The sequence below is a fragment of the Zootoca vivipara genome, chromosome 11 (assembly GCF_965207765.1).
Source record: "Zootoca vivipara chromosome 11, rZooViv2.hap1.1, whole genome shotgun sequence".
NCBI lineage: Eukaryota > Metazoa > Chordata > Lepidosauria > Squamata > Lacertidae > Zootoca > Zootoca vivipara.
The window spans coordinates 50,306,960-50,314,289 of NC_142594.1; the positions used below are offsets into that span (position 1 = coordinate 50,306,960).

General features: G+C 49.9%; 1 long non-coding RNA gene across 1 annotated transcript; it reads left to right on the top strand.

The window, feature by feature from the left end:
* Positions 1-3,067: 3,067 nt before the first annotated feature.
* On the top strand, positions 3,068-5,221 carry LOC148684309 (uncharacterized). The gene is made up of 2 exons (XR_015946339.1): positions 3,068-3,242; positions 4,831-5,221. It is a non-coding gene; the product is annotated as an uncharacterized LOC148684309 (long non-coding RNA).
* Positions 5,222-7,330: the final 2,109 nt, after the last annotated feature.

Below are 7,330 nucleotides of genomic sequence, written 5' to 3' on the forward strand. Positions count from 1 at the left end.
CTTTCTGGAACCTCTTGGCTGCCTTCTCCCTCCACCCTTCTGTCTAGTGTCTTTTGTGTGATTTCTTCCCCCTCCCTCCTGTCAGCGTCTTGTGTTGGATGTGTGTCACGTCCTCGGAACCTTGGGCTTTCCCTAAAGTGTGAGAGCAAAGACCTGTGACCCACGGGATGGACCTTTCTCGCTGTAGGTGCTTCCCCCCTGAAGGTGACAGGGTTGATCTGTGTCAGAACCTTGAAGGGCCCCAGCCTTCTGGGTGCCAGCTTCTTCCCCCTTCCCCCCATGGGAAGGCCTTCTGACCACAGCCAGACCCTGTCCCCTCCGTGGAAGACCTTCTCCAGTCCCCTGTGATGGTCTGCCCCCTCCTTGTAAGCCTCATTGCCCCTTGCCACGTCTCCATCCAGTTGTTGGTGTACTGTCTCCCTCCTCTCACCCCATGCCTCAATAGGTGGTCCCCCAATCTCCCCCTCCCCCTGCTCTGGGAAGGCTCTGGGGTTTCGCCCAAGACTGGCCTTACTGGGTGTGAGCCTCGTGAAGACATGTACTGCATGCCCCTCCGTGGGGTTGTCATGATATTGCCTGAGAATCTTCCCTCTGAGGGAGTCCTGGGGCATATACCGGGCATCATTGCTAAAGAGTAACCCCTCTTTCTCGGCAAGCCCTTCCCCTGCCCCCTTTTTCTCCCTCAAGTCCCTCCGTATGTTCTGGGTAAAAGTGTCCTCTTTGGTGAGTTGGCTCAGTTTCTCTTCCTGCATCCCCGCCTCTGCGTCGTTCCATCCGCCTGGGGAGCTGATGTGGTGCGATCCTGAGGATTCTCCTTCTTTCCTGCAGTGCTCCTTGCCGTCTGCATCTCCAAAGGTGAGATCTCCCCGGCGCTGGCTGCCCACAGGGTCATTGTCCATTAAGTCCAAAGCTAGCACTTCTGCGTGCTTGTTCACTGTCATCTTCCGAGAGGGGGTCTGTTGCGTGACCTCACCCTCCTGCAATTCCCGGCCGCCTACGGTCAAGACGCTCATGGGCAGCTCCCTTGGGAAAATGGGAATCTGATCCTGCTTAGCCAAGTGCACCGATAGGAAATCGTTGCTGCTGCCCCTGCGGAGAAGCCCGACTGTCTCCTGGGTCTGGCCTCTTGGCAGCTGCAGACTCACTTCCATCTCTTTGTCGTGCTGTGGGGTGTTACAGGAGGGCTCAGTTGTTGGTGCTCTGCCTGGCCCCTCCCCTCCTGATCTGGCATCCAGGCTTGTGTCTGTGCCTGCCTGCTCTCGCCATTCCTTCCTCTGGGGGCAGTGTTCCACCCAGTGGCTGGGTGCATTGTAAAGGCATCTCCCGCCTTTCTCTTCCCTCTGTTTTCCCGCGTCAGCGTTTGAAAGTACCCGCGCGCGGGCTTTGTCCCTCTGCATCACCTCTGGCTGGAGGGGGCTGTGCTGTGCTGCAGCTGCCTCCCCGGGACTGTATGGGAACTTGTGGCCGCTGCCTTTCCCCTCCGTCTGTCCCCTCTGCCCGGACTCGCCTCTCCGCCTCCTGCACTTCCACGCCACCATGCCTCTCAGTCTTAGAGCCAGCTTGTGCTGAGGGTCGCCCTACGAAGTGCTGGCCCGTCCCGAGTGTCCTCTCTGCTTGTCCAGCCTCCGCTCCCCCGGCTTGGCTGTGTTCAGAGCTGCTCGGTTCACTAAGCTTGGCTTCCCCTGTGCCCGGGTGCCTACCTGGTGCTTGAGCCGTTCCATAGTTGCAGGGTGCTGGCAACTCATGCCAATCCTCCCTCGGCATCTCTCTCTTCTGCTTTAGATGCTGCCAACTTCATGCCGGCTGCTCCATTTGCAGCCCTCTTCCCTCGGGGTAGCCATCAAAAGATTGTGGGCTTGCTGTCACAGATGGGGTGTTGGCTACTCCCGAGTAAGCACTCCACACATCCTCTGGATTTTCATAGTTTTATTGTGCATGCTATATACAGTGGTGAGATGTCTCAAATCATGTCTGCTCTGCATGGGGCAGAAGCCCACAATGGCGTCTCGTGGGCTCTGACCCCCCTTTTAAGACTCCAAACGCCCCTCCTCCTTGCACTATGGGTCCTCCGTGGTCCCAAACCAGGCTCCTGAGGTGCCGTTCTCTCTCCTCCCTCCTTTCCAGCCCCTGCTGAAGCTAGCTCCTCCCCTGCTTCCCTGCTACCAACCTGGAGCTGAGCCACCAGGACTCTGCAGAGCCCTGGACCCGTCTTAACCCTTCCTGTTCCTGATTTGAACTCCCAGACTTGCTGCTGCTCTCCCATCTGGTGGAAGTAAGCAGAGTGGGCTGCTCTCTGCAAGCCCTCTCTCTTACAGGTATTATAGGACAAGGCTTGCCCAAAGAACGGAAGAAACTATTCATGTATGCTACAACAGTGGAAAGGATGTTACTAGCTCAAAAATGGAAAGAAGACAAGATACCAATGAAAGAAGAATGGCAAGCAAAACCTATGGAATACGCTGAAATGAAGACGAAGAGGAGGAGGAGGAAGAGGAGTAGTAGTTTGGATTTGATACCCCGCTTTATCACAACCCAAAGGAGTCTCAAAGCGGCTAACATTCTCCTTTCCCTTCCTCCCCCACATCAAACACTCTGTGAGGTGAGTGAGGCTGAGAGACTTCAGAGAAGTGTGACTAGCCCAAGGTCACCCAGCAGCTGCATGTGGAGGAGCGGGGAAGCGAACCCGGTTCACCAGATTACGAGTCCACTGCTCTTAACCACTACACCACAATGGCGAAGCTTACGGGAAAACTTAGAGATAAGTACAACAAAGACTATAAAAAAGACAGGGAATCATTCATGATGTATCTACAAAAATATTGTAAATAAGTGAACTCACTAGCAGGGTTTGAGTAAACACTTACAATTGAGAAAATTAACGTTAAAGTTAAGCAGCAATAACAGGGGGGCGGAGTGTAAGATGTAATTGGAAAAGATATGGTATAAAAATGGTAAGAATATAAGAATGCAGTATTGATTTACATATTTTTATTGTGATGCTGATGATCATGTTTATAAAACTGTAAAATTCAATAAAAATATTTTTTTTAAAAAAAAATAAAACTTTCCTGACCCCCCCCCCTTGTCCTAGAGTAGGAGAACAGAAAGTTCAGGTCAGCTGATGCAGGAATGACGTACAATAGGAGAGACGGAGGGGGTGGGCCTTTACTTGGAGCAACACCATTTTCTAAGCGAGGCGGCATTTCCACATCTCTCTCTGTGATTATTGAATGAAAGACTTGGTAAGAACTCTTCTCGTTTATCTGCTTCTTAGCTGCCACCGTGGGAGGGATCAGATTCCCTGAAGCCTGACACATACAGGCGAAGTCCCTCACTCACAGAGGGTTTGAGACCCATCTGGTTTAGCTGCCCAGTCAAAGCCATTCTTGGGGTGCGGCCGCTGTTACATGCTGGCAGCTTCTAGGAGCCACAGGTGAGAGCTGAGTGCCGGGTGGGAACCTTACCTTCCAAGTCCCGGACTGCAGAATCCGGGACCGGCAGCCGTGTGACACCGGAAGTTGCGTTGACGGAACTTCCGGTGTCGCTTTGCCCTTCTATGGGCACCAAAAATGGCCGCCGCCGGCTTCGAAAGTCGCTTGTACGCATGTCAGGAAGTGCGTTGACGCAACTTCTGGTGTCGCTCCGCCCATCTATGGGCACCACAAATGGCCGCTGCCGACACCGGAAATCGCTTCTATGCACTTCCGGACATGCGTAGGTGCGTCTTTTGAAGCCGGCGGTGGCCATTTTTTGTGCCCATAGAAGGGCAAATCAGAAAGAAAAAAAATAATGGCCGCCTGCAGGAGAAAATAACAGAGAAAAACGGGAGACGAAGTGATACTGGGGACCACTGGGAAAAGGTAAGTAAAAACGGGGGTTTCCTGGGGAAAACGGGGTACTTGGCAGCTATGGTGGGAACCAAAGGTGGCCGAGCTACCCCAGAAGGAGCACAGTGTGTCTCCAACTACAGAGGTACAGACTTAAAACAACCCTGGGCCCCTCCAGACTGGTGGGTTTTTTTGCAGCTGAATTTGATATTGCCAGGAGGTGTAATCCTGGATTTTTTATTTTTATTATTATTTTGGTGTGTGTGATTTGCTGTTGTGGTGTTGTTTTATGTTATTATGTAATTGTTTTTGCCCTGTTTGGTTTTGAAATGCACTCCTGTTTTTGTTGTCACCATTGTTTAAGCATCTTTGGGCAGGATTCTTTTTGTGGGAAAGTGGCATACATATAAAATTATGAATGAACGAAAATCTGTTACCTTAGATCATCAGCACAAAATGTATACTTACTTTGTCTGGTTATACATGATGTTTTACCCCTGGCTGTTGGGGGGTCAGAGAAACTTTTCCAGGTTTCAGGTAATACATTTTAATAAACAAGAACAGAACGCTATGGTTTCCTGAGAAGCCTGCAATCATGGTAAATGCGGCCTTCTAGCCATGGATACAGGGCATCCTGCCAGGTCTTGATACACTTCCTGATGCAAATACCTGCCTAGAGAACTGCAAAAACAAGAGAGCTGTTAAACGGCCGGAAGACTACATGACATGGCTGGTGGTTTGGGTTCAGCTTGGTGGCTTACAGAGGGTCCAGACCTGGCTTGAAGAATATCTCCTTTCAGAGTTTCCATCATCAGGGGTTAAATCAGGACTCTAAAGGACCCCTTGCTCCTGCTGTTGGGCACCTCTCCGGACGTCAAGAGGAAGATGCTATTTATTTATTTTTCAAATTCTTTCCCTGTGCCTAATATCACTGAGCACAAGGAATGGAAATAACAATGGTTAGGATGTTTTTATGTTCTCTCTCTCTTTTTCTTTCTTTCAGCAAAAGACTGAACGCAGCTTTGGTTCAGCACAGCACCACTGCCCAGAGGGTTGGCTAAGTGGATTGCCAGTTCCCAATATACCTGGGAAGCTTGTTTTCTCCTGCCCTGGAACAGGGTGCCCAAACTAAGGCCCGGGGGCCGGATGCGGCCCAATCGCCTTTTAAATCCAGCCCGTGGAAGGTCCGGGAATCAGCATATTTTTACATGAGTAGAATGTGTCCTTTTATTTAAAATGCATCTCTGGGTTATTTGTGGGGCCTGCCTGGTGTTTTTACATGAGTAGAATGTGTCCTTTTATTTAAAATGCATCTCTGGGTTATTTGTGGGGCCTGCTTGGTGTTTTTACATGAGTAGAATGTGTCCTTTTATTTAAAATGCATCTCTGGGTTATTTGTGGGGCATAGGAATTCGTTCATATATTTTTTTTCAAAATATAGTCCGTCCCCCCGCAAGGTCTGAGGGACAGTGGACCGGCCCCCTGCTGAAAAAGTTTGCTGACCCCTGCCCTGGAGGGTAGGACTCGATCCAATGGCCTCAAGTTACAAGAAAGGAGATTCCGACTAAACAGCAGGAAGAACTTTCTGGCAGTAAGAGCTGTTTGACGGCGGAATGGTCTCCCTCGGGAGATTGTAGACTCTCCTCGCCTGGAGGTTTTAAAGCAGAGGTTGGATGGTCATCTGTCACGGATGCTTTAGTTGAGATTCCTGCATTGCACTGGGTTGGACTAGATGACCCTCAGGGACCCCTTCCAACTCTACGATTCTACTGTATGATTCCCATTCCCTTCCACCAAGTTTTCCATTTATCACCCAATCACTATTTCTTGTCTGCTCAGACCTCTTGAGCTGTGTTTTGGGGTTCCTTCTTATATATATATATTTTCAAATAGTTGTGCCCCTGCAGATCTTGGGGTTCTCCCAAGCCTTCTGATACCACCTGCTTGTTGGGGTGGGTGAGAAAAAGAGAGTGTGTGTTTTTGTGAGAGAGGAGAATGGACTCTCAGAAAAAGGCAAGCCTGCTATCCAGACTGCCACTACCGTATTTTGCAAGAGCGATTCAGTTGCACACTGGAAATTTAGGTTTATGCAATTACCAGTGGATTAAGGCTGGGAGACTAATCCTTCACTCCCTGCCCGTGGGGTTTGTGGAGCAGCCGCAGAGGAAGGCGGGAGGGGCAGAATTCAGGCTGTTGTAGGGACCTGCTCTGGATTGGGTCTGATGCCATGTCTCAATTGCTGGGAGATGGGCTCAGGATCCAGTGGATTCCAGGCTGGTTCAGCTCTGCCTCCTCCCGGGCTTCGAAATGCCCCATTTGGGGGCTCTCTGTAGAAAAACTATTAGCGGGCCTCCCACTTGCCTACGGAGAGATGCCTCGAATCAATCCAATCCCCACCGCACAGCCCAGTACAAAAGGCTTGTGTTGGTTTGTTCTGGTCAGACTTTAACAAATCCACTTAAAACTACAACTCTTTTTTTTTTTCCAATTCGGAAAATGCATTAAGAAGCGTGGCATGAACCATCGATTGACAGGAAGACGTATAACCTCCCTGCAACCAAATCAGGACGGGTGCTCAATAAAGAGGGGCTGCCATGTAACTTCAGGGATATTTCTGCATTGCAGCGTTTTTGCAGCAGGTCCTACCTGCGAATAGGCAATGGGTTTTATTCGGTCCTACTCAGAGTGGACCCATTGACATGAGCAGACATGACTAATGTAGGACCCTTACTTTCAATGGGTTTATTCTGAGTAGAACTTAGCCGCCTACAACCCGGTATTATGGACCTGCCTCGGGGCAGGCTTTCAAGCTGATTCCAAGGGAAGTCCAATGGCAGGGTGGAACCCGTGTTCGAATTATACCTTAAGTCGGACTGGTATGCCGGGAGCTGGCAATCCACTTAGTCAACACATCCTCAGAGGACAAACTCTTTGGGCAGAGGTATTGTGCCTCATCCTGATCCAGGGAGCCTCAGCAAAGGAATTTAGGCACTAGGTTGACATTCACCAGGGCAATTAGAAGGAAGTAAATAATTAAGAACCAGGCTTACATAAAGAGCTTACGCTTGACTGGGACTGTGCTCTGCATATGGCAGAGAAAACAACATTCTGCCCTTGGAGGCTGGGTCCCTGAGAGCACCCTGTTATCTTCCTCCATAAGATTCAATAGGCGCTGTTTGGAGACTGACTTTGTTGCACTAAGATCCCATTGAGAGAAATGCAAAATGTCAAGACTCTAGTTCCATTGACTCCAATGGGATCTACCATCTTAATTGTGGGAGGCACTCTCTCCCCCCTTTGACTTTCCCTTATTTGCACCCCCAACCTTCCACAGGTCCTGGAAGCATAGCTGCCAAGTTATCCCTTTTTTAAAGGGAAATTCCCTTATGCTGAATAGGCTTCCTTGTGAGAAAAGGGAAAACTTGGCAGCTATGCCTGGAAGATTGGAGGTCCTTCTCAGGTCATTTTTGTTGAAAGCATTTACATATATATAAAAATATTTT